The sequence below is a fragment of the Oncorhynchus masou genome, unplaced genomic scaffold (assembly GCF_036934945.1).
Source record: "Oncorhynchus masou masou isolate Uvic2021 unplaced genomic scaffold, UVic_Omas_1.1 unplaced_scaffold_1601, whole genome shotgun sequence".
Lineage (NCBI taxonomy): Eukaryota > Metazoa > Chordata > Actinopteri > Salmoniformes > Salmonidae > Oncorhynchus > Oncorhynchus masou.
In genome coordinates, this window is record NW_027006096.1 from 1 (window position 1) to 27,196 (window position 27,196).

Below are 27,196 nucleotides of genomic sequence, written 5' to 3' on the forward strand. Positions count from 1 at the left end.
TTATTTCAGGGACACTGAGTCACCTTCATCCAAACCCCAAACCCTGGATAAAGGGGCTCAGTGAATGTGGAGGTGAATGTGATCAGGTGGGTCAGTGTGTCAGAGGAGGCTCTATAGAAGGACAGAGTGCCGGCTGGCCAGTCCAGATACACTCCTACTCTGTGGGAGCTGGAGGAGGGGACGTCAATGGTAGAGGGATTAGTATTGTGCCAGGCAATGTAACTGTTGTCAGAGCAGAACAGACACCAGGACTTGTCATTGAATCCAAGACAACAGTCATCACCCCCTCCTCTCCTGCTGATTCCTTTATATGTCACTCCTATACCAGCCTCTCTCCCACTCCACTCTACCTCCCAGTAACAGCGCCCAGTCAGACCCTCTCTACACAGCACCTGGTCACACTCCTCAAATCTCTCTGGGTGATCAGGATACAGCTGCTCCTCTGTCCTACATGTCACCTTTCTGTTCTCCTCAGACAGAGAGAGTGTCTGTCTACTGTGTTTGGGTCCAGTGTGAGATCACAGACATCTGATGGATGAAACCAGACACAATATTAGAAATCATCATCATTCACATTAGAATGTTAACTCACTTTTCACTAATTAATTTAATGTAGATGTTTCTAGGTATCAAAAGGAGAAGTTAAGGTAACTTGAGACTTGTTGAATGATCATATGTTATACTGTATGGTAATATAAAACACACTGATTCACATTAATTACACACACACACACACACACACACACACACACACACACACACACACACACACACACACACACACACACACACACACACACACACACACACACACACACACACACACACACATTGTCAAAGCAACTCTTTGTAAACTTTGGTGTCCCTGATTTCTGCTTCTGTAGAACTACAGCTGATATTTAATATGACCAAGTCAGTAATGATGGGGGTCTTTGACTTTGACTTAACTTGAATTAAGACTTATTCTTAGTCATATTCTTCACATCAGTCAACACTCACATTTTCTAAGCCCAGGTTTCATTCTGTTCTCTCCACCATGTTCCACACTGTAGCGGTAAGCAGAAGAACAGACAGTCATTGAGGGATACACACACACGCACGCACGCACACACACACACACTAGGGACACAAACACAAACACACTGGACACAAACACACACTCACTGGAGACACACACACAATGGACACACACACACACACACACCACACACTGGAGACACTAACACACACACGAGAAACACACACACACACACACACACACTGGAGAGAGACACACACACTTGAGACTGGAGACACACACTGGAGGCACACACACACACACACAGGAGACACACACACACACTGGTGACACACACACACACACACACTGGAGACACACACACACACACACACACACTGGTGACACACAAACACACACTGGACACACACACACACACACACACACACACACACACACACACACACACACACACACACACACACACACACACACACACACAGGAGACACAAACACACAGGAGACACACACACACACACAAACACCACACACTGGAGAGAGACACACACACACACTGGAGACAGACACACACAGGAGACACACACACACACACACTCTGATGACACACACACACACACTGGAGACACAAACACACACACGAGAAACACACACACACACAAACCGACACTGGAGACACACACACTGGAGAGAGAAACACACACACTTGAGACTGGAGACTCACAAACTGGAGGCACACACACACACACAGGAGACACACACACACATATAGACACACACACACACACAGACTGGTGACACACACACACACACTGGTGACACACACACACTGGACACACACACACACACACACACACTGGTGATACACAATCACACACTGGAGACACACACACACACACAGAGACACAAACACACAGGAGACACACACACACACACACACACACACACACACTCTGGAGACACACACACACACACACACACTGGAGACACATACACACACACTGGAGACACACACACACACACAGGAAACACACACACACAGACACTCAAGACTGGAGACACACACACAAACGCACTGGAGACACACACACACACACAAACACACTGGAGACACACACACACACAAACACACTGGAGACACACACACACAGTCAGTATATAACTTTGTCCAAGTGGTGGTTCTAATGTTTATCTTAACTAGCCTGGTAAGTCCAACATGTCTGATATGAACATTGACATAAACCCTCTACATACTTGAGTTTCTCCAGTCTGCAGTGTGGATCCTCCAGTCCAGCAGAGAGCAGTCTGACTCCTGAGTCTCCTGGGTGATTGTAGCTCAGGTCCAGCTCTCTCAGGTGTGAGGGGTTTGACCTCAGAGCAGAGACCAGAGAAGCACAGCCTTCCTCTGTGACTAGACAGCCTGACAGCCTGCAAAGAGTCAAATCATATTAAAACCACACTGATATTCTTTGGAGGTGAAAATAGTGACAGTATATTTTTTTATCAAATGACAAATCATCAAAGTTTTGAGAAAAAAATTGAGAAAATGCATGTTACAAATATTATCATTGCACAGTATTATCATTGCATAGTGTTATCATTGTGTTAACCTCTCACCATTACCAATAACAGAGGCTACAACAAAACATGCTAACCTCTCACCATTACCAATAACAGAGGATACAACAAAACATACTAACCTCTCACCATTACCAATAACAGAGACTACAACAAAACATGCTAACCTCTCACCATTACCAATAACAGAGACTACAACAAAACATGCTAACCTCTCACCATTACCAATAACAGAGACTACAACAAAACATGCTAACCTCTCACCTTTACCAATAACAGAGGCTACAACAAAACATGCTAACCTCTCACCATTACCAATAACAGAGGAGATTAGCATTTATACTGATATTTGTGCCTCTATAACTTTGTTATTCATCATTATTCACTTTTTTCATTTCTAAACTGTAAAATCTGTGTATGAATTCCCTCAAATAAAATGTGACATTCCGTCACCTAATATGAAACATATCTCAAATCCTAACTGCTGGAGCAAAGCACAACATTTAAAACTGTAAGCTTCACTGTCCAAACACATATGATGTGGACTATGTGTGTCTGGTAAACACATGTGGATCTGGTGAACGTGTTATTTCTAACATTGGTACCCCAGGTCATCTTAGGTTTCATTACATACAGTCGAGAAGAACTACTGAACTTATGCGTCAACTCACCATCAGTACGACCAAGAATATATATATATATATATATATTTTTTACCTTTATTTTAATAGGCAAGTCAGTTAACCTGTTGATGCTCTGGGGGCGCAATTTCATTTTTGGATGAAAAACGTTACCGTTTTAAACAAGATATTTTGTCACAAAAAGATGCTTGACTATGCATATAATTGCTACCGTTCAAAAGAAAACACTCTGACGTGTCCAGAAATACAAAGATCTTCTCTGTGCTTGCCCTAAAACGTGAGCTTCAGGCAAAACCAAGATGAGATGGCATCCAGGAAATTACAAGGATTTTTGAGGCTCTGTTTTTCATGATCTCCTTATATGGCTGTGAACGCAAGAGGAATTAGTCAGCACTTTCTGTCGTTTCCCCAAGGTGTCTGCAGCATTGTGACGTATTTGTGGGCAGATCATTGGAAGATTGACCATAACAGACCACATTTACCACGTGTCCGCCCGGTGTCCTGCGCCGAAATTGGTGCGCAAAGTCACCTGCCAGTATTTTTCCATGGGATACAGAGAGGGAAGCAAGCTTCCACGAACTGCATGTCAATGAAGAGATATGTGAAAAAACACCTTGAGGATTGATTCCAAACAACGTTTGCCATGTTTCGGTCGATATTATGTAGTTAATCCGGAAAAAGTTTCACGTTGTAGGTGACTGCATTTTCGGTTCGTTTTCGGTAGCCAGACGCAATGTAGAAAACGGAACGATTTCTCCTACACACAGACGCTTTCAGGAAACACTGCGCATTTGGTATGTGACTGAGACTCTCCTCATTGAAAACATCAGAAGCTCTTCAAAGGTAAATGATTTTATTTATTTGGTTATCTGGTTTTTGTGAAAATGTTGCGTGCTACATGCTACACAAAATGCTATGCTAGCTTTGCATACTCTTACACAAATTAGTCCATTTCTATGGTTCAAAAGCATATTTTGAAAATCTGAGATGACAGTGTTGTTAAGAAAAGGCTAAGCTTGAGAGCAAAAGCATTATTTTAATTTTATTTGCGATTTTCAGAAATCGTTAACGTTGCGTTATGCTAATGAGCCTGAGGCTTTAGTCACAAACCCGGATCCGGGTTGGGGAGTTTCAAGAAGTTAAGCACAAATTCTTATTTTCAATGACGGCCTAGGAACAGTGGGTTAACTGCCTGTTCAGGGGCAGAACGACAGATTTGTACCTTGTCAGCTCGGGGATTCGAACTTGCAACCTTTCAGTTACTAGTCCAACTCTCTAACCACTAGGCTACTCTGCCTCTGACTTTGTGTTCTTTCAACCAGGACAACGGAATGGATCCCAGCCTGCGACCCCAAAAAAAACGACTCCGTAAAATAGGGAAACAAGGCAGTCTTCAGACTCCGGAGACGGGCACATCGTGCACCACTCCCGAGCATTCTTCTCGCCAATGTCCAGTCTCTTGACAACAAGGTTGATGAAATCCGAGCAAGGGTAGCATTCCAGAGGGACATCAGAGACTGTAACGTTCTTTGCTTCACGGAAACATGGCTCACTGGAGAGACGCTATCGTACTCGGTGCAGCCAGCGGGTTTCTCCACGCATCGCGCTGACAGAAACAAACACCTTTCTGGTAAGAAGAGTGGTGGGGGCGTATGCCTTATGGCTAACGAGACGTGGTGTGATCACAGAAACATACAGGAACTCAAATCCTTCTGTTGACCTGATTTAGAATTCCTCACAATCAAATGTAGACCGCATTATCCAGCTAGAGAATTCTCTTCGATTATAATCACAGCCGTACATATTCCCCACCAAGCAGACACATCGATGGCTCTGAACAAACTTTATTTGACTCTTTGCAAACTGGAATCCATACATTGTTGCTGGGGATTTTAACAAGGCTAATCTGAAAACAAGACTCACTAAATTGTATCAGCATATCGATTGCGCAACCAGGGCAGGCAAAACCTTGGATCATTGTTATTCTAACTTTCGCGACGCATATAAGGCCCTGCCCCGCCCCACTTTCGGAAAAGCTGACCACGACTCCATTTTGCTGATCCCTGCCTACAGAGAGAATCTAAAACAAGAAGCTCCCACGCTGAGGTCTGTCCAACGCTGGTCCGACCAAGCTGATTCCACACTCCAAGACTGATTCCATCACGTGGACTGGGATATGTTTCGTATTGCGTCAGACAACAACATTGACGAATACGCTGATTCGGCGTGCGAGTTCATTACAACGTGCGTTGAAGATGTCATTCCCATAGCAACGATTAAAACATTCCCAAACCAGAAACCGTGGATTGATGGCAGCATTCGCGTGAAACTGAAAGCACGAACCACTGGTTTTAATCAGGGCAAGGTTGTCAGGACCCGGTTACAAACCTGGGTCTCCGGAGTGAGAAACAGTCACTTAACCAACTGAGCCACGAATAGTCAGCAGAACCCAGAAGATGAGGCAGACACAGCAGTACTTAAGACGGTGTATTTAATAAAGTAAAAAGGAGAAGTCCTAAAATATAAAAATGGCAAATCCAAAAGGTGGTAGGAATAGCACAAAAAGCCTCAAGAGACACTCAAAAACAAAAACAGAATTCCACAAGAGCATCCACCGGAATCGACAGGAAAACACAGAACACTAGGGCTGGGTGCTAACATACAAACACAGAGCACAGAACTGAGGGAAACTAAGGGTTTAAATACAATCAGGGGAAACGAGGTACAGGTGCAAATAATAATGGGGAACAAGGGAAAAAACATAAGGTCAAAAAGCACAATGGGGGCATCTAGTGACCAAAACCCGGAACAACCCTGGCCAAATCCTGACAGAATCCCCCCCCTAGGAACGGCTCCTGACGTTCCTACCAGCTCTCTCAGGGTGGAGGGCCCTGAACTGATGAATGAGGTCAGGATCCAGGATGTCTTTGGCAGGAACCCAGGAGCGCTCCTCGGGACCGTAGCCTTCCCAGTCCACCAGATACTGCCAGGACCGCTGCACCCGGCGGGAATCCAGTATCCGATGGACGGTATAAGCCGGCTGGCCTCATTATGACACGAGGCGGAGGGGGCGGTCTGTCTGCCGGGACAAGGGGAGAAAAAACAACAGGTTTTAACAATGAAATGTGAAATGTGGGATTAATCTTAAGGGATCTGGGTAAGTGTAGGCGATAAGAAACTGGGTTAACTCTCCTGGCAACCTTGAAGGGACCGATGTATTTTTGGGACAGCTTGCGAGACTCCACCCGTAGAGGTAAGTTTCTTGTGGAGAGCCAGACTCTCTGGCCGGGGCGCAGGGTAGGCCCGGGACGGCGACGTCTGTTGGCTTGTTGTTGGTACCTCTGTGAGGAACGCATAAGATTAAGACGGGTCTTCCTCCACATAAGCCGACAGCGTCTGACGAACTTCAAGGCTGAAGACACTCTGACTTCTGCCTCCTGGTCCGGGAACAATGGAGGAGCATAGCCAAACTGACACTCGTGCGGAGACATACCAGTGGAGGAGGAGCGCAAGGTGTTGTGCGCGTATTCGGCCCAAACAATAAAGGATGACCATGTGGACGGGTTGTCACGAGTCATACATCGGAGGGTGGTTTCCAGCTCTTGATTCATCCTCTCTGTTTGGCCGTTGGACTCCGGATGGTACCCTGAAGATAGACTGGCAGAAGCCCCCATGAGTTGGCAGAAGGCCTTCCAAAAACTTGAGGCGAACTGGAGACCTCTGTCAGAAACCATATCTTGAGGAATGCCGAAGACTCGGAACACATGATTAATTACCAACTCAGCCGTTTCCTTGGCAGAAGGTAACTTAGTCAGAGGGACGAACCTGGCCGCCTTTGAAAACCTGTCGATTATGACTAGGATAGTAGTATTGCCATGGGATGGAGGAAGTCCAGTAATAAAGTCCAATGAGATATGGGACCAGGGTCTGTGGGGAACAGGTAAAGGGTGAAGGAGTCCTTGAGGGCGGAGGTGAGAAGATTTGCCCTGGCAGCACACGGGACAGGCATTGACGAAAGTGGCAACGTCTTCTCTTATGGTACGCCACCAGAACTTACGCTGGATGAACTCCAAGGTGCGACCTACGCCCGGATGACAGGTGAGGCGAGAGGAGTGCCCCCACAGAAGGACCTGAGTCCTCACTGCCTTGGGGACAAACAACCGATTGGCAGGACCTCCTTTCGGGTCCGGTTCGCTAGCTTGAGCACGTCTCACGGTATCCTCAACTTGCCACGAGATCGGAGCCACAATCTTAGCAGCAGGAAGGACAGGCATGTCCGTGTCATCTCGAATGGCAGGAGCGTAGACTCGGGACAGGGCATCCGGTTTGAGATTCTTCGACCCGGGCCGATAGGTGAGGATAAACTGGAATCGATTGAAGAAAAGAGACCATCTAGCTTGTCTAGAGTTCAACCGCTTCGCCTGCTGGATATACTCCATATTTGTGTGGTCCGTAAGCACTTGAAACGGGTGAGAAGCCCCCTCGAGCCAGTGTCTCCATTCCTTCAATGCCATCTTAACCGCTAGGAGTTCACGATCCCCCACATCGTAGTTCCTCTCAGTCGGGGTAAGCCGGTGTGAGAAGAAAGCGCACGGATGAAGCTTCTTGTCTTCACCCCTCTGAGACAGGACAGCTCCAACACCAACCTCTGATGCGTCTACCTCCACCACAAATGGTTCATCCGTAGTCGGTAGTATCAGGATGGGAGCAGAGAGAACGCGCTGCTTGAGTCCTTGGAAGGCCGTCTCAGCTTCTCTTCCCCACAAAAACCTTGCATTGCCACCCTTGGTTAAAGCTGAGAGAGGGGCTGCCACCAAGCTGAAGTTCTTGATGAACTTGCGGTAAAAGTTTGTGAAGCCCAGGAAACGCTGAACTTCCTTAACGGATTTGGGGGTGGGCCAATCCGCTACCGCCCCTACCTTCCTGGGGTCCATTTGGACTCGACCGGGTTCCACTACAAATCCCAGGAATTGTACTCGGGATGAATGGAATTCACATTTTTCCGGCTTAACGTACAGATGGCTGTCCAGGAGGCGTTTGAATACTTGTCTGACATGCTTAGTGTGTTCTTGAAGGGAGCTCGAAAAGATGAGGATGTCATCCAAGTAAACGAACACAAATATGTTAAGCATATCCCTAAGCACATCGTTTATGAGTGCTTGGAACACCGCTGGGGCGTTGGTCAGGCCGAAGGGCATCACCAAGTATTCATAGTGACCAATAGGCGTGTTGAAAGCGGTCTTCCACTCGTCACCAGGTCTGATCCGCACAAGATGGTATGCGTTCCGCAGGTCAAGCTTAGTGAAAACAACTGCTTCCTGGAGCAGCTCAAAGGCTGTGGCCATAAGGGGTAGCGGGTAACGGTTACGGACGGTTATGGCATTGAGTCCCCGGTAGTCGATGCAAGGACGTAATCCACCGTCTTTCTTGGCCACAAAGAAAAACCCTGCTCCCGCCGGGGAGGTGGATGGACGCATGAGGCCTGCTTCCAGAGCGTCCTTGATGTAGGTATCCATAGCAGCTCGTTCGGGTGGAGATAGGGAAAGATCCGACCCCTGGGGGCAAGTGCCCGGAAACAGGTCGATGGGGCAATCGTAAGGTCTATGGGGTGGTAGCATGGTGGCCCTCTGTTTGCTAAACACCAGTTTGAGGTCATGGTAACACTCGGGAACTCGGGTCAGGTCGATGGATTCTAAAGACTCGGGAGTAGAACTCGGGAATTCTGGAAAATACAAGTAGCTTGGCACGTAGGACCCCACTGCTTGATAGTGCCCACAGACCAGTCGATGTGAGGGTTATGGCTGTGAAGCCAGGGGTATCCAAGGACGAGAGGGAACTCGGAACAGGAGATCAAATGAAAGTTCATCAATTCCTGGTGTTGTGAAACTGAAAGTCGCAAGGAGGTAGTGACATGAGTGACAAGTCCAGATCCCAAAGGGCTTCCATCCAATGTAGTGACCCTCATGGGTTCACTTAGAGGTTCAGAGGGAACGCCATTCTCCTTCGCCCAGACACCATCCATGAAGTTACCTGCGGCTCCAGAGTCTACCAAGGCTTGAAGGTGAAGCTTGTGGTTGTCCCAGGAGAGGGTGACTGGAATGAGCAGACGGGAGTTGGACGGATGGGAGGAGGTTATGTTTCCCGTTACAGTTCCCCCGGTCTGTACGGGACGGAGCGTTTCCCTGGAGCCCGGGACACGTGGAACGGAAATGGCCCGGTTTGCCGCAATATAGACAGCGTCGCTCCTCATCCGGCGGTCTCTCTCAGCCTGGGAGATGCGTCCAATCTGCATGGGTTCCGATGGAGCCAGCGAGGATAAAGGTGGGGACTCGGAGCTGGGACTGATAGGGGCTAGAGGTCTACGGTTGAGTTCTCTCTCTCTCAGACGCTGGTCAATGCGTGAGGCCAACTTGATCAGTGACTCGAGATTGTCCGGTGGTTCCCGAGTGGCCAGTTCATCTTGGATAGTGTCGGAAAGGCCTTTCAGAAAGCACACCGTGAGCGCCTCGTTGTTCCAGCCACTTGCTGCTGCCACCGTGCGGAACTGGATGGCATAGTCCGTCACGCTGCGCCAACCTTGGTGGAGAGTCAGGAGCTGTTTGGCTGAGTCAGAACCACTGCTTGGGCCTTGAAACACTCGTTTGAATTCCTCAGCAAAGGCAGAGTAGCTGGCACAGCAGGAACTATGGGCATCCCACACAGCAGTAGCCCAGGCCAGGGCTTTTCCCGACAGCAGGGTGATGATATAAGCGATCTTAGACCGGTCGGTGGGAAACGACGAGGGTTGTAGCTCAAAGGAGAGAGAACATTGGGTGAGAAACCCTTTACAAGCACTTGGATCACCTGAGAACTGTTGGGGAGGTGGAAGACGAGGTTCAGCCAGGGGGTTAACTGCCATGGGTACGTGAATCTGAGGTACTGGGACGGGAACTGTTGCCGGGGTAAGACGATCAGATATTTGCTTAATGAAGGCCGCATCTCCTACAGAAGATGAGAATGTCTAACCATTAAGGCCTCTTGCTGAACCAGGGCGGCTTCGTGGTGTTGGACAGTCTCCTGGTGGTGGTACAGCATGGCAAAAGGTCCTGGGAACTGGCTGCCTCTGGGTTCATTTTTGGCTCTGTGTTTCTGTCAGGACCCGGTTACGAACCTGGGTCGCCGGAGTGAGAAACAGTCACTTAACCAACTGAGCCACGAATAGTCAGCAGAACCCAGAAGATGAGGCAGACACAGCAGTACTCTTCCTGTTCCGGGTTGGAGCGAGCGGTCGCATCTACACTTCGGTCCGCAGGTAGTATAACTTTTCATTACATTTTCATTACATTTTATTATAGTACAACGGTTTGATTTGTCTAATCTTAGCAATTTCTTCTTAGCTAGCTACATAGCCGTCTTTGTATCAAAGATAATTGCGTAATTATCGTATTTCGTCGTCCTAACGTAGTCTACACTGCTATCTGCCCAGCAGCTAGCTAACGTCCACTAGCACTGTAGAAACTATTACACTCAACTGAACGACTCGATTAGTGTAGTGTTAGCTAGCTACATAGTTGTCTTTGCTGTGTTCGTATCTAAGATAATTGTGTAGTTTAGAGTGTGTAGACTTAGAGTGATTATCTTAATTTACCGAGGTTAGCTAGCCAGCTATTTGTCGTCCTTAACGTAGGAGACACTGCTAGCTAGCTAGCCAACAGCTAGCCAACGTCTTCCGAATTGAACTTCAACAACCCGGTCAACATTCCGCCTCGCTCCACAGGTAGTATCACATTTTCATTTCACTTCATTACAGTACAACGGTTTGATTTGTTTGATCGTAGCTAGCTAGCTACATAGCCGTCTTTGTATGTAAGACAATTGTGTAGTCTGGAGCGATTTTCTAGGTTAGCTAGCCAGCTATTGTCGTTCTTTTAACGTAACGTTACATAATCAACACTGCTAGCCCCCGAATAGCAGCACTGTAGAAACTATTACACTCAACGGAACGCCTTGATTAGTGTAGTGTCAACAACGCAGCCACTGCCAGCTAGCCTACAAAGTCAACAACGTAGCCACTGCCAGCTAGCCTACTCCAGCAGTACTGTATCATTTCAATCATTTTAGTCAATAAGATTCTTGCTACGTAAGCTTAACTTTCTGAACATTCGAGACGTGTAGTCCACTTGTCATTCCAATCTCCTTTGCATTAGCGTAGCCTCTTCTGTAGCCTGTCAACTATGTGTCTATCTATCCCTGTTCTCTCCTCTCTGCACAGACCATACAAACGCTCCACACCGCGTGGCCGCGGCCACCCTAATCTGGTGGTCCCAGCGCGCACGACCCACGTGGAGTTCCAGGTCTCCGGTAGCCTCTGGAACTGCCGATCTGCGGCCAACAAGGCAGAGTTCATCTCAGCCTATGCCTCCCTCCAGTCCCTCGACTTCTTGGCACTGACGGAAACATGGATCACCACAGACAACACTGCTACTCCTACTGCTCTCTCTTCGTCCGCCCACGTGTTCTCGCACACCCCGAGAGCTTCTGGTCAGCGGGGTGGTGGCACCGGGATCCTCATCTCTCCCAAGTGGTCATTCTCTCTTTCTCCCCTTACCCATCTGTCTATCGCCTCCTTTGAATTCCATGCTGTCACAGTTACCAGCCCTTTCAAGCTTAACATCCTTATCATTTATCGCCCTCCAGGTTCCCTCGGAGAGTTCATCAATGAGCTTGATGCCTTGATAAGCTCCTTTCCTGAGGACGGCTCATCTCTCACAGTCCTGGGCGACTTTAACCTCCCCACGTCTACCTTTGACTCATTCCTCTCTGCCTCCTTCTTTCCACTCCTCTCCTCTTTTGACCTCACCCTCTCACCTTCCCCCCCCACTCACAAGGCAGGCAATACGCTCGACCTCATCTTCACTAGATGCTGTTCTTCCACTAACCTCATTGCAACTCCCCTCCAAGTCTCCGACCACTACCTTGTATCCTTTTCCCTCTCGCTCTCATCCAACACTTCCCACACTGCCCCTACTCAGATGGTATCGCGCCGTCCCAACCTTCGCTCCGCTACTCTCTCCTCTTCCATCCTATCATCTCTTCCCTCTGCTCATACCTTCTCCAACCTATCTCCTGATTCTGCCTCCTCAACCCTCCTCTCTTCCCTTTCTGCATCCTTTGACTCTCTATGTCCCCTATCCTCCAGGCCGGCTCGATCCTCCCCTCCCGCTCCGTGGCTCGACGACTCATTGCGAGCTCACAGAACAGTGCTCCGGGCAGCCGAGCGGAAATGGAGGAAAACTCCCTCCCTGCGGACCTGGCATCCTTTCACTCCCTCCTCTCTACATTTTCCTCCTCTGTCTCTGCTGCTAAAGCCACTTTCATCCACTCTAAATTCCAAGCATCTGCCTCTAACCCTAGGAAGCTCTTTGCCACCTTCTCCTCCCTCCTGAATCCTCCTCCCCCCCTCCTCCCTCTCTGCAGATGACTTCGTCAACCATTTTGAAAAGAAGGTCGATGACATCCGATCCTCGTTTGCTAAGTCAAACGACACCGCTGGTTCTGCTCACACTGCCCTACCCTGTGCTCTGACCTCTTTCTCCCCTCTCTCTCCAGATGAAATCTCGCTTCTTGTGACGGCCGGCCGCCCAACAACCTGCCCGCTTGACCCTATCCCCTCCTCTCTTCTCCAGACCATTTCCGGAGACCTTCTCCCCTACCTCACCTCGCTCATCAACTCATCCCTGACCGCTGGCTACGTCCCTTCCGTCTTCAAGAGAGCGAGAGTTGCACCCCTTCTGAAAAAACTTACACTCGATCCCTCCGATGTCAACAACTACAGACCAGTATCCCTTCTTTCTTTTCTCTCCAAAACTCTTGAACGTGCCGTCCTTGGCCAGCTCTCCCGCTATCTCTCTCAGAATGACCTTCTTGATCCAAATCAGTCAGGTTTCAAGACTAGTCATTCAACTGAGACTGCTCTTCTCTGTATCACGGAGGCGCTCCGCACTGCTAAAGCTAACTCTCTCTCCTCTGCTCTCATCCTTCTAGACCTATCGGCTGCCTTTGACACTGTGAACCATCAGATCCTCCTCTCCACCCTCTCCGAGTTGGGCATCTCCGGCGCGGCCCACGCTTGGATTGCGTCCTACCTGACAGGTCGCTCCTACCAGGTGGCGTGGCGAGAATCTGTCTCCTCGCCACGCGCTCTCACCACTGGTGTCCCCCAGGGCTCTGTTCTAGGCCCTCTCCTATTCTCGCTATACACCAAGTCACTTGGCTCTGTCATAACCTCACATGGTCTCTCCTATCATTGCTATGCAGACGACACACAATTAATCTTCTCCTTTCCCCCTTCTGATGACCAGGTGGCGAATCGCATCTCTGCATGTCTGGCAGACATATCAGTGTGGATGACGGATCACCACCTCAAGCTGAACCTCGGCAAGACGGAGCTGCTCTTCCTCCCGGGGAAGGACTGCCCGTTCCATGATCTCGCCATCACGGTTGACAACTCCATTGTGTCCTCCTCCCAGAGCGCTAAGAACCTTGGCGTGATCCTGGACAACACCCTGTCGTTCTCAACTAACATCAAGGCGGTGGCCCGTTCCTGTAGGTTCATGCTCTACAACATCCGCAGAGTACGACCCTGCCTCACACAGGAAGCGGCGCAGGTCCTAATCCAGGCACTTGTCATCTCCCGTCTGGATTACTGCAACTCGCTGTTGGCTGGGCTCCCTGCCTGTGCCATTAAACCCCTACAACTCATCCAGAACGCCGCAGCCCGTCTGGTGTTCAACCTTCCCAAGTTCTCTCCACGTCACCCCGCTCCTCCGCTCTCTCCACTGGCTTCCAGTTGAAGCTCGCATCCGCTACAAGACCATGGTGCTTGCCTACGGAGCTGTGAGGGGAACGGCACCGCAGTACCTCCAGGCTCTTATCAGGCCCTACACCCAAACAAGGGCACTGCGTTCATCCACCTCTGGCCTGCTCGCCTCCCTACCACTGAGGAAGTACAGTTCCCGCTCAGCCCAGTCAAAACTGTTTGCTGCTCTGGCCCCCAATGGTGGAACAAACTCCCTCACGACGCCAGGACAGCGGAGTCAATCACCACCTCCCGGAGACACCTGAAACCCCACCTCTTCAAGGAATACCTAGGATAGGATAAAGTAATCCTTCTCACCCCCCCCTTAAATGATTTAGATGCACTATTGTAAAGTGGCTGTTCCACTGATGTCAGAAGGTGAATTCACCAATTTGTAAGTCGCTCTGGATAAGAGCGTCTGCTAAATGACTTAAATGTAATGTAAATGTACTTAAGACGGTGTATTTAATAAAGTAAAAAGGAGAAGTCCTAAAATACAAAAATGGCAAATCCAAAAGGTGGTAGGAATAGCACAAAAAGCCTCAAGAGACACTCAAAAACAAAAACAGAATTCCACAAGAGCATCCACCGGAATCGACAGGAAAACACAGAACACTAGGGCTGGGTGCTAACATACAAACACAGAGCACAGAACTGAGGGAAACTAAGGGTTTAAATACAATCAGGGGAAACGAGGTACAGGTGCAAATAATAATGGGGAACAAGGGAAAAAACATAAGGTCAAAAAGCACAATGGGGGCATCTAGTGACCAAAACCCGGAACAACCCTGGCCAAATCCTGACAAAGGTGACTGGAAACATGACCGAATACAAACAGTGCAGCTATTTCCTCCGCAGGGCTATCAAACAAGCTAAGCGTCAGTATAGAGACAAAGTAGAATCCCAAATCAACGGCTCAGACACAAGAGGCATGTGGCAGGGTCTACAGTCAATCACGGACTACAAAAAGAAAACCAGCCCAGTCACGGACCAGGATGTCTTGCTCCCAGGCAGACTAAACAACTTTTTTGCCCGCTTTGAGGACAATACAGTGCCACTGACACGGCCTGCAACGAAAACATGTGGACTCTCCTTCACTGCAGCCGAGGTGAGTAAAACATTTAAACGTGTTAACCCTCACAAGGCTGCAGGCCCAGACGGCATCCCCAGACGCGCCCTCAGAGCATGCGCAGACCAGCTGGCTGGTGTGTTTACGGACATATTCAATCAATCCCTATCTCAGTCTGCTGTTCCCACATGCTTCAAGAGGGCCACCATTGTTCCTGTTCCCAAGAAAGCTAAGGTAACTGAGCTAAACGACTACCGCCCCATAGCACTAACTTCCGTCATCATGAAGTGCTTTAATAAGAGACTAGTCAAAGACCATATCACCTCCACCCTACCTGACACCCTAGACCCACTCCAATTTGCTTAGCACCCAAATAGGTCCACAGACGATGCAATCTCAACCACACTGCACACTGCCCTAACCCATCTGGACAAGAGGAATACCTATGTGAGAATGCTGTTCATCGACTACAGCTCGGCATTTAACACCATAGTACCCTCCAAGCTCGTCATCAAGCTCGAGACCCTGGGTCTTGACCCGCCTTGTGCAACTGGGTACTGGACTTCCTGACGGGCCGCCCCCAGGTGGTGAGGGTAGGCAACAACATCTCCACCCCGCTGATCCTCAACACTGGGGCCCCACAAGGATGCGTTCTGAGCCCTCTCCTGTACTCCTTGTTCACCCACGACTGCGTGGCCACGCACGCCTCCAACTCAATCATCAAGTTTGCGGACGACACAACAGTGGTAGGCTTGATTACCAACAACGACGAGACGGCCTACAGGGAGGAGGTGAGGGCCCTCGGAGTGTGGTATCAGGAAAATAACCTCACACTCAACGTCAACAAAACTAAGGAGATGATTGTTGACTTCAGGAAACAGCAGAGGGAACACCCCCCTATCTACATCGATGGAACAGTAGTGGAGAGGGTAGTAAGTTTTAAGTTCCTCGGCATACACATCACAGACAAACTGAATTGGTCCACCCACACAGACAGCATCGTGAAGAAGGCGCAGCAGCGCATCTTCAACCGCAGGAGGCAAAAGAAATTCGACTTGTCAACAAAAGCACTCACAAACTTCTACAGATGCACAATCGAGAGCATCCTGGCAGGCTGTATCACCGCCTGGTACGGCAACTGCTCCTCCCACAACCGTAAGGCTCTCCAGAGGGTAGTGAGGTCTGCACACTGCATCACCGGGGACAAACTACCTGCCCTCTAGGACACCTACACCACCCGATGTTATAGGAAGGCCATAAAGATCATCAAGGACAACAACCACCCGAGCCACTGCCTGTTCACCCCACTATCATCCAGAAGGCGAGGTCAGTACAGGTGCATCAAAGCAGGGACCGAGAGACTGAAAAACAGCTTCTATCTCAAGGCCATCAGACTGTTAAACAGCAACCACTAACATTGAGTGGCTGCTGCCAACACACTGACTCAACTCCAGCCACTTTAATAATGGGAATTGATGGGTATTGATGTAAAATATATCACTAGACACTTTAATTAAACAATGCTACCTAATATAATGTTTACATACCCTACATTATTCATCTCATACAGTATGTATACGTATATACTGTACTCTATATCATCTACTGCATCTTTATGTAATACATGTATCACTAGCCACTTTGTTTACATACTCATCTCATATGTTGTTGGAGGAAATTACAGTTGAAATGATTAATTATGTATACATTATTATTAGAACCATTAAGTTTTAATACTATTATGTTATGTTATGAAATGTATGGATTTTTGGTTAAACTAGAACCGAAAATGTAGGTAAAACAAATTAATTGTCTTAAACCTTGCGGGTTTAAGGGAGAAAGGATATAAGCATATATCTTTTCAGACAGATAAGAATATTATTTGATGTTCCATTAGTGGAAAACGTCTTTTAGACAGATTGGAATGTTTGCTTTATGAGGGGAGTAGGACACAATCTCCAGAACTGAAGACACTATTGTGTGCTGTTGTGTGGATCGGAGAGAGTGTGAGAAAACGCTGACGTCATTTTCAGTTTATAACCTGTGGAAAAATGTGTATGTACCAGTACTCTCTTGAATTAAAAGCTGTTCCCTAAGACTGGGGCTCTGTCCATTCCTATAATAATATGGGTTAGAATGCATTGACAGAGTAATTAATTCTGATTGGGAAACAATACAGAGGAATTTAGAATTCCACTAACAAATGTATATACTGTAAGATACCATCTACTGTATCTTGCCTATGCTGCTCTGTACCATCACTCATTCATATATCCTTATGTACATATTCTTTATCCCCTTACACTGTGTATAAGACAGTAGTTTTGGAATTGTTAGATAGATTACTTGTTGGTTATTACTGCATTGTCGGAACTAGAAGCACAAGCATTTCGCTACACTCGCATTAAAATCTGCTAACCATGTGTATGTGACAAATAAAATTTGATTTGACTTGTTGACCAATGACAGGAATACTGACCTCAGAGTCTCCAGTTTACAGTGGGGATTCCCCACTCCAGCAGAGAGCAGCTCCACTCCTGAATCCTTCAGGTCGTTGTTACTCAGGTCCAGCTCTCTCAGGTGTGAGGGGTTTGAACTGATAACTGAGGCCAACACTTTACAGGATGTGTTTCTGAGTTTACAGCCAGCGAGTCTGCAAACACAGAAGAAATACAATGACTGACAGGTTGTATTGAAATGTTACACTTAGCTTTCCCTGCTTACACTGTAACCTGTGCATAAATAATGTGTTGGGTTTGACCTCAGAGCTGAGACCAGAGAAGCACAGCCTTCCTATGTGACTAGACAGCCTGACAGCCTGCAAAGAGTCAATCATATTAAAACAACACTGATATTCTTTGGTGGTGAAAATAGGGACAGTATATATTTTTTTAATGTTCAGGTATATCGGTGTCCTGAAACCTGCCATATCTATTCATTTATGAATGTATCATTATTATAAATGACACATTATCAAAGTATTGCTTGTAGATAGAAAGATTCATATTAACAAATATTTGAGTTGACTGACCAGACCAGTTTAAAAGCAGTATCAGTCAAAAGACAGACAGTGAGGTATCAGATTTAGATTGTATTGAGTATACAGTCCACACCATATCTATTTAGACAGTGAAGCTAACATTTTAAATGTGTCTCTATACTCCAACATTTTGGATTTGAGATCAAATGTTTCATATGAGGTGACAGTATATAATGTCACCTTTTATTTGAGGTTATTTTAATACATGTCTGTTTCACCATTTAGAAAAATAAAGCACTTTATGTATCTAGTCCCCCCATTTGAAGAAGTCATAAGTATTCTGACCAATTAACTTTCAGTGTATTAAAATAGTCAAAAGTTGAGTATTTGGTATTTGGTCCGATATTCCTTGAACGCAATGACTTCTTCAAGCTTGTGACTCAAACTCTGTAATGGTCTGGGTGAGGCTGGTGCAGAGGAGTCAGGACAGCAGAGATGTGTCTCTGTAATGGTCTGGGTGAGGCTGGTGCAGAGGAGTCAGGACAGCAGAGATGGGTCTCTGTAATGGTCTGGGTGAGGCTGGTGCAGAGGAGTCAGGACAGCAGAGATGTGTCTCTGTAATGGTCTGGGTGAGGCTGGTGCAGAGGAGTCAGGACAGCAGAGATGTGTCTCTGTAATGGTCTGGGTGAGGCTGGTGCAGAGGAGTCAGGACAGCAGAGATGTGTCCCTGTAATGGTCTGGGTGAGGCTGGTGCAGAGGAGTCAGGACAGCAGAGATGTGTCTCTGTAATGGTCTGCAGTGAGGCTGGTGCAGAAGAGTCAGGACAGCAGAGATGTGTCCCTGTAATGGTCTGGGTGAGGCTGGTGCAGAGGAGTCAGGACAGCAGAGATGTGTCTCTGTAATGGTCTGGGTGAGGCTGGTGCAGAGGAGTCAGGACAGCAGAGATGTGTCTCTGTAATGGTCTGGGTGAGGCTGGTGCAGAGGAGTCAGGACAGCAGAGATGTGTCTCTGTAATGGTCTGGGTGAGGCTGGTGCAGAGGAGTCAGGACAGCAGAGATAAGTAATACAAGTAACTTTACTCAAATATTCTACTAACATGTCGTAATACCGAGCCCACAATGACAGACCGAACAGACAGAAAACAATCACGCACAAAAACAAAGAGGGTTAAATAATGAACATGTAATTGGGGAAATGAAACCAGCTGTGTAAAACAAAGACAAATCAAATGGGAAATGAAAAGTGGATCTGAGATGGCTAGAGAGCCGGTGACGTAGCACGCCACCCGAACAGGGAGAGGGACCGATCTCGTTGGAAGTCGTGACAAACTCGTTTGTTGCATTTACAGTTTGTTTTGGTTGTGTTTTGGGTTATTTTTGTTCATTAAAACAATTGTGAATGATGACGAGAGTATTTTTCTGTCTAAGTGAGTAGATAACATGTTTCTAAGCACTACTAAACTAATCCTGATGATGAAATGATTAATACAAATCATGACTGAATCATGAATAATAATGAGTGTGAAAGTTACAAAGGCAACAACAAAACATGCTAACCTCTCACCATTACCAATATCAGAGGCAACAACAAAACATGCTAACCTCTAACCATTACCAATAACAGAGGCAACAACAAAACATGCTAACCTCTAACCATTACCAATAACAGAGGCTACAACAAAACATGCTACCATCCATCACCATTACCATTACAATAACAGAGGCTACAACAAAACATGCTAACCTCTCACCATTACCAATAACAGAGGCTACAACAAAACATGCTAACCTCTCACCATTACCAATAACAGAGGCTACAACAAAACATGCTAACCTCTCACCATTACCAATAACAGAGGCTACAACAAAACATGCTAACCTCTCACCATTACCAATAACAGAGGCTACAACAACACATGCTGCCCTCTCACCATTACCAATAACATAAGCTACAACAAAACATACTAACCTCTCACCATTACCAATAACAGAGGCTACAACAAAACATGCTAACCTCTCACCATTACCAATAACAGAGGCTACAACAAAACATGCTAACCTCTCACCATTACCAATAACAGAGGCTACAACAAAACATGCTAACCTCTCACCATTACCAATAACAGAGGCTACAACAAAACATGCTAACCTCTCACCATTACCAATAACAGAGGCTACAACAACACATGCTAACCTCTCACCATTACCAATAACAGAGGATACAACAAAAGATGCTAACCTCTCACCATTACCAGTAACAGAGGCTACAACAAAACATGCTAACCTCTCACCATTACCAATAACAGAGGAGGTCTGATCTTTGTGCCTCTGTAACTTTCTCATTCATCATTATTCTTGATTCATTCCTGATTATTCATCATCATAGTAGCATCCACATGAATGTAGAAGTGTTCAGAAACATCTTCTATTCTTACTGACAATACAAGTGAAGTGACTCCAAAATGACAGGACATTATTCACCATTCAGTTTCTACCAGGAAAAACATCCAAAATACAACCGGGACAAACTGCAAAAACATTCACCAAGTTAGTAGAATCACAAGCTTGATGGAATCACTGCAGGCTTGGAATATGGGACCAAATACTAAACTTTTGACTAAAATAATTTAACCAAAATATTGTGACTTTTTCAAATGGGAGAACTAGATACATAAAATGTTTTAATTTACAAACTGTAAAATATATTTGTATGAAAATACCTTTAAATTCAAGGTGACTTTCTGTACTGTCTCCTAATATGAAACATTCAACCTCAAATCCAAAATGCTGGAGCAGAGCACCACATTTAAAACTGTAAGCTTCACTGTCCAAACACATATGGTGTGGACTATGTGTGTCTGGTAAACACATGTGGATCTGGTGAACAGTTATCACTTGTTGACCAACTACAGGAATACTGACCTCAGAGTCTCCAGTTTACAGTGGGGATTCCCCAGTCCATCAAAGAGCAGCTTCACTCCTGAATCCTTCAGGTCATTGTTACTCAGGTCCAGCTCTCTCAGGTGTGAGGGGTTTGACTTCAGAGCTGAGACCAGAGAAGCACAGCCTTCCTCTGTGACTCCACAGCCTGACAGCCTGCAAAGAGTCAAATCATTTTAAAATCACTCTGCTTTTCTTTGGTGGTGAAAATAGTGGCAGTATATTTTTTCAACATATTCAGATATATCAGTGTCCTGAAACCTTCCATATCTATTCGTAAAATAGTGTCTCGTAAAAAATGACAAATGATCAAAGTATTGGTTGTAGATAGAAACATGTATAGTACAAATATTTCGGTAGACTGACCAGACCAGTTTAAAACCTCATATGGCTGCAGCGAATTTTCAAAACCTTTTGTTAAAAATCGCGCAACATTTCAACATCCTGCTACTCATGCCAGGAATATAGTATATGCATATGATTAGTATGTGTGCATAGAAAACACTTTTTCTAGAACTGGTTCAATGGTGTCTACTGACATGCCAGTTCCGTGGTGAAAATCGCACCTGATCACAAAATCGACGAAGAAAAAATCCATCCTCCAGTCTCTGTATTGTCTATGGCTTGCCATGAATGACAATTCCTACAGCTTCCACACGATGTCGCCAGTGTTGTGTTTTCCAGGTCCCTTTATCCTTGGTTAGATCACTGAATAGAACGTCCTTTCTTCAGGTGAGCACCCAGAAAAATGTCGTTGACAAAATGGACTTCGTTTTGAAAACTTCTAGCTATTGAATACAGATCGCTCCGTGATCAATTTGATCGTTTATTAACGTTTACTAATACCTAAACTTGGATTACAGAAGTAGGTTGAAGTGTTTTGTCAAAGTTTATAGGAAACTTTATGAATTTTAAAAAATTATGTTGCGTTGGGAAACGTGACTTTTTCCATGGATTTCACGGTGTTCATAAATGGACATTTTGGGTATATATGGACCGATTTAATCGAAAAAAAGACCCAATTGTGATGTTTATGGGACATATAGGAGTGCCAACAAAGAAGCTCGTCAAAGGTAATGAATGTTTTATTTCTGCGTTTTGGGTAGTGCTGGCTACGCTCATTTCTTTGTTTACGTCCCCTTTGTGTGTTTCTGGGGGAGCTGCATGCTATCAGATAATAGCTTCTCATGCTTTCGCCGAAAAGCATTTTAAAAATCTGACATGTTGGCTATATTCACAACGAGTGTGGCTTGAATTGAGTACCCTGCATGTGAGTTTTAATGAAAGTTTGAGTTTTATCGAATACCAATAGGTCCGCTGCTGGAATTTTAATGAAAGTTTGGTTCCTACCAATAGGTCCCTGCATGTGAGTTTTAATGAAAGTTTGAGTTTTATCAGTACCAATATGTGGCGCTGAGGAATTTCAGATTTGGTTCCTGTACAGGAACAGCAGTATAGGAGTCAAAGCAGTATCAGTCAAAAGACAGACAGTGAGGAATCAGATTGAGATTGTATTGAGTATACAGTCCTCACCATATCTATTTAGACAGTGAGGAATCAGATTTAGATTGTATTGAGTATACAGTCCACACCATATCTATTTAGACAGTGAGGAATCAGATTGAGATTGTATTGAGTGAACAGTCCACACCATATCTATTTAGACAGTGAGGTATCAGATTTAGATTGTATTGAGTATACAGTCCTCACCATATCTATTTAGACAGTGAGGAATCAGATTGAGATTTTATTGAGTGAACAGTCCACACCATATCTATTTAGACAGTGAGGTATCAGATTGAGATTTTATTGAGTGAACAGTCCACACCATATCTATTTAGACAGTGAGGTATCAGATTGAGATTTTATTGAGTGAACAGTCCACACCATATCTATTTAGACAGTGAGGTATCAGATTTAGATTGTATTGAGTATACAGTCCACACCATATCTATTTTGACAGTGAGGAATCAGATTTAGATTGTATTGAGTAAACAGTCCACACCATATCTATTTAGACAGTGAGGTATCAGATTGAGATTTTATTGAGTGAACAGTCCACACCATATCTATTTAGACAGTGAGGTATTAGATTTAGATTGTATTGAGTATACAGTCCACACCATATCTATTTAGACAGAGAGGTATCAGATTTAGATTGTATTGAGTATACAGTCCACACCATATCTATTTAGACAGTGAGGTATCAGATTTAGATTGTATTGAGTATACAGTCCACACCATATCTATTTAGACAGTGAGGTATCAGATTTAGATTGTATTGAGTATACAGTCCACACCATATCTATTTAGACAGTGAGGTATCAGATTTAGATTGTATTGAGTATACAGTCCTCACCATATCTATTTAGACAGTGAGGTATCAGATTTAGATTTTATCAAATCAAAATCAAATCAAATTTATTTGTCACATTCACATGGTTAGCAGATGTTAATGCGAGTGTAGCGAAATGCTTGTGCTTCCAGTTCCGATGCAGTAATAACCAACAAGTAATCTAACTAACAATTCCAAAACTAATTTCTTATACACCGTGTAAGGGGATAAAGAATATGTACATAAAGATATGAATGAGTGATGGTTCAGAGCAGCATAGGCAAGATACAGTAGATGGTATCAAGTACAGTGTATATATATATATATATATATATTTTTACCTTTATTTAACCAGGCAAGTCAGTTAAGAACAAATTCTTATTTTCAATGACGGCCTAGGAACAGTGGGTTAACTGCCTGTTCAGTGGCAGAACGACCTTGTCAAATCAGGGGTTTGAACTTGCAACCTTCCGGTCACTAGTCCAACGCTCTAACCACTAGGCTACCCTGCCGCATATGAGATGAGTATGTAAACAAAGTGGCATAGTTAAAGTGGCTAGTGATACATGTATTACAAAATGATGCAGTAGATGATATAGAGTACAGTATATACGTATACATATGAGATGAATAATGTAGGGTATGTAAACATTATATTAGGTAGCATTGTTTAAAGTGGCTAGTGATATATTTTACATCCTTTCCCATCAATTCCCATTATTGAAGTGACTGGAGTTGAGTCAGTGTGTTGGCAGCAGCCACTCAATGTTAGTGGTTGCTGTTTAACAGTCTGATGGCCTTGAGATAAAAGCTGTTTTTCAGTCTCTCGGTCCCAGCTTTGATGCACCTGTACTGACCTCGCCTTCTGGATGATAGCGGGGTGAACAGGCAGTGGCTCGGGTGGGTGTTGTCCTTGATGATCTTTATGGCCTTCCTGTAACATCGGGTGGAGTAGGTGTCCTGGAGGGCAGGTAGTTTGCCCTCGGTGATACGTTGTGCAGACCTCACTACCCTCTGGAGAGCCTTACGGTTGTGGGCGGAGCAGTTGCCGTACCAGGCGGTGATACAGCCCGCCAGGATGCTCTCGATTGTGCATCTGTAGAAGTTTGTGAGTGCTTTTGGTGACAAGCCGAATTTCTTCAGCCTCCTGAGGTTGAAGAGGCGCTGCTGCGCCTTCTTCACGATGCTGTCTGTGTGAGTGGACCAATTCAGTTTGTCTGTGATGTGTATGCCGAGGAACATAAAACTTACTACCCACTCCACCATTCCATCGATGTGGATAGGGGGGTGTTCCCTCTGCTGTTTCCTGAAGTCCACAATCATCTCCTTAGTTTTGTTGACGTTGAGTGTGAGGTTATTGTCCTGACACCACACTCCGAGGGCCCTCACCTCCTCCCTGTAGACCGTCTCGTCGTTGTTGGTAATCAAGCCTACCACTGTTGTCTCGTCCGCAAACTTGATGATTGAGTTGGAGGCGTGCGTGGCCGCGCAGTCGTGCGTGAACAGGGAGTACAGGAGAGGGCTCAGAACACACCCTTGTGGGGCCCCAGTGTTGAGGATCAGCGGGGTGGAGATGTTGTTGCCTACCCTCACCACCTGGGGGCGGCCCGTCAGGAAGTCCAGTACCCAGCTGCACAGGGCGGGGTCGAGACCCAGGGTCTCGAGCTTGATGACGAGCTTGGAGGGTACTATGGTGTTAAATGCCGAGCTGTAGTCGATGAACAGCAGTCTCACATAGGTATTCCTCTTGTCCAGATGGGTTAGGGCAGTGTGCAGTGTGGTTGAGATTGCATCGTCTGTGGACCTATTTGGGCGGTAAGCAAATTGGAGTGGGTCTAGGGTGTCAGGTAGGGTGGAGGTGATATGGTCCTTGACTAGTCTCTCAAAGCACTTCATGATGAAGGAAGTGAGTGCTACGGGCGGTAGTTGTTTAGCTCAGTTACCTTAGCTTCTTGGGAACAGGAACAATGGTGGCCCTCTTGAAGCATGTGGGAACAGCAGACTGGTATAGGGATTGATTGAATATGTCCGTAAACACACCAGCCAGCTGGTCTGCGCATGCTCTGAGGGCGAGGCTGGGGATGCCGTCTGGGCCTGCAGCCTTGCGAGGGTTAACACGTTTAAATGTTTTACTCACCTCGGCTGCAGTGAAGGAGAGACCGCATGTTTCCGTTGCAGGCCGTGTCAGTGGCACTGTATTGTCCTCAAAGCGGGCAAAAAGTTATTTAGTCTGCCTGGGAGCAAGACATCCTGGTCCGTGACTGAGCTGGATTTCTTCTTGTAGTCCGTGATTGACTGTAGACCCTGCCACATACCTCTTGTGTCTGAGCCGTTGAATTGAGATTCTACTTTGTCTCTATACTGACGCTTAGCTTGTTTGATAGCCTTGCGGAGGGAATAGCTGCACTGTTTGTATTCAGTCATGTTACCAGTCACCTTGCTCTGATTAAAAGCAGTGGTTCGCGCTTTCAGTTTCACGCGAATGCTGCCATCAATCCACGGTTTCTGGTTAGGGAATGTTTTAATCGTTGCTATGGGAACGACATCTTCAACGCACGTTCTAATGAACTCGCACACCGAATCAGCGTATTCGTCAATGCTGTTGCCTGACGCAATACGAAACATGTCCCAGTCCATGTGATGGAAGCAGTTTTGGGGTGTGGAATCAGCTTGGTCGGACCAGCGTTGGACAGACCTCAGCGTGGGAGCTTCTTGTTTCAGTTTCTGTCTGTAGGCAGGGATCAGCAAAATGGAGTCGTGGTCAGCTTTTCCGAAAGGGGGGCGGGGCAGGGCATTATATGCGTCGCGGAAGTTAGAATAACAGTGATCCAAAGTTTTGCCAGCCCTGGTGGCGCAATCGATATGCTGATACATTTTAGGGAGTCTTGTTTTCAGATTAGCCTTGTTAAAATCCCCAGCAACAATGAATGCAGCCTCAGGATGTATGGATTCCAGTTTGCAAAGAGTCAAATAAAGTTCGTTCAGAGCCATCGATGTGTCTGCTTGGGTGGAATATATACGGCTGTGATTATAATCAAAGAGAATTCTCTTGGTAGATAATGCGGTCTACATTTGATTGTGAGGAATTCTAAATCAGGTGAACAGAAGGATTTGAGTTCCTGTATGTTTCTGTGATCACACCACGTCTCGTTAGCCATAAGGCATACGCCCCCGCCCCTCTTCTTACCAGAAAGGTGTTTGTTTCTGTCGGCGCGATGCGTGGAGAAACCCGCTGGCTGCACCGCTTCCGAAAGCGTCTCTCCAGTGAGCCATGTTTCCGTGAAGCAAAGAACGTTACAGTCTCTGATGTCCCTCTGGAATGCTACCCTTGCTCGGATTTCATCAACCTTGTTGTCAAGAGACTGGACATTGGCGAGAAGAATGCTAGGAAGTGGGGCACGATGTGCCCGTCTCCGTAGTCTGACCAGAAGACCGCCTTGTTTCCCTCTTTTACGAAGTCGTTTTTTTGGGTCGCCGGCTGGGATCCATTCCGTTGTCCTGTTTGAAAGGCAGAACACAGGATCTGCTTCGCAAAAGTCATATTCTTGGTCGTACTGATGGTGAGTTGACGCTGATCTTATATTCAGTAGTTCTTCTCGACTGTATGTAATGAAACCTATGATGACCTGAGGTACTAATGTAAGAAATAACACGTAAAAAAACAAAAAACTGCATAGTTTCCTAGGAACGTGAAGCGAGGCGGCCATCTGTATCTTTTATTGAGTAAACAGTCCACACCATATCTATTTAGAAGGTGAAGATAACATTTTAAATGTGGTTCGAAACTCCAACATTTTGGATT

The 27,196-nt window shown here is 46.1% G+C and overlaps 1 pseudogene; it reads right to left on the reverse strand.

Moving 5' to 3' along the window:
• Positions 1 to 5: 5 nt before the first annotated feature.
• Positions 6 to 27,196, reverse strand: part of LOC135531489 (NACHT, LRR and PYD domains-containing protein 3-like) — a 40,798-nt pseudogene continuing 13,607 nt past the window's right edge.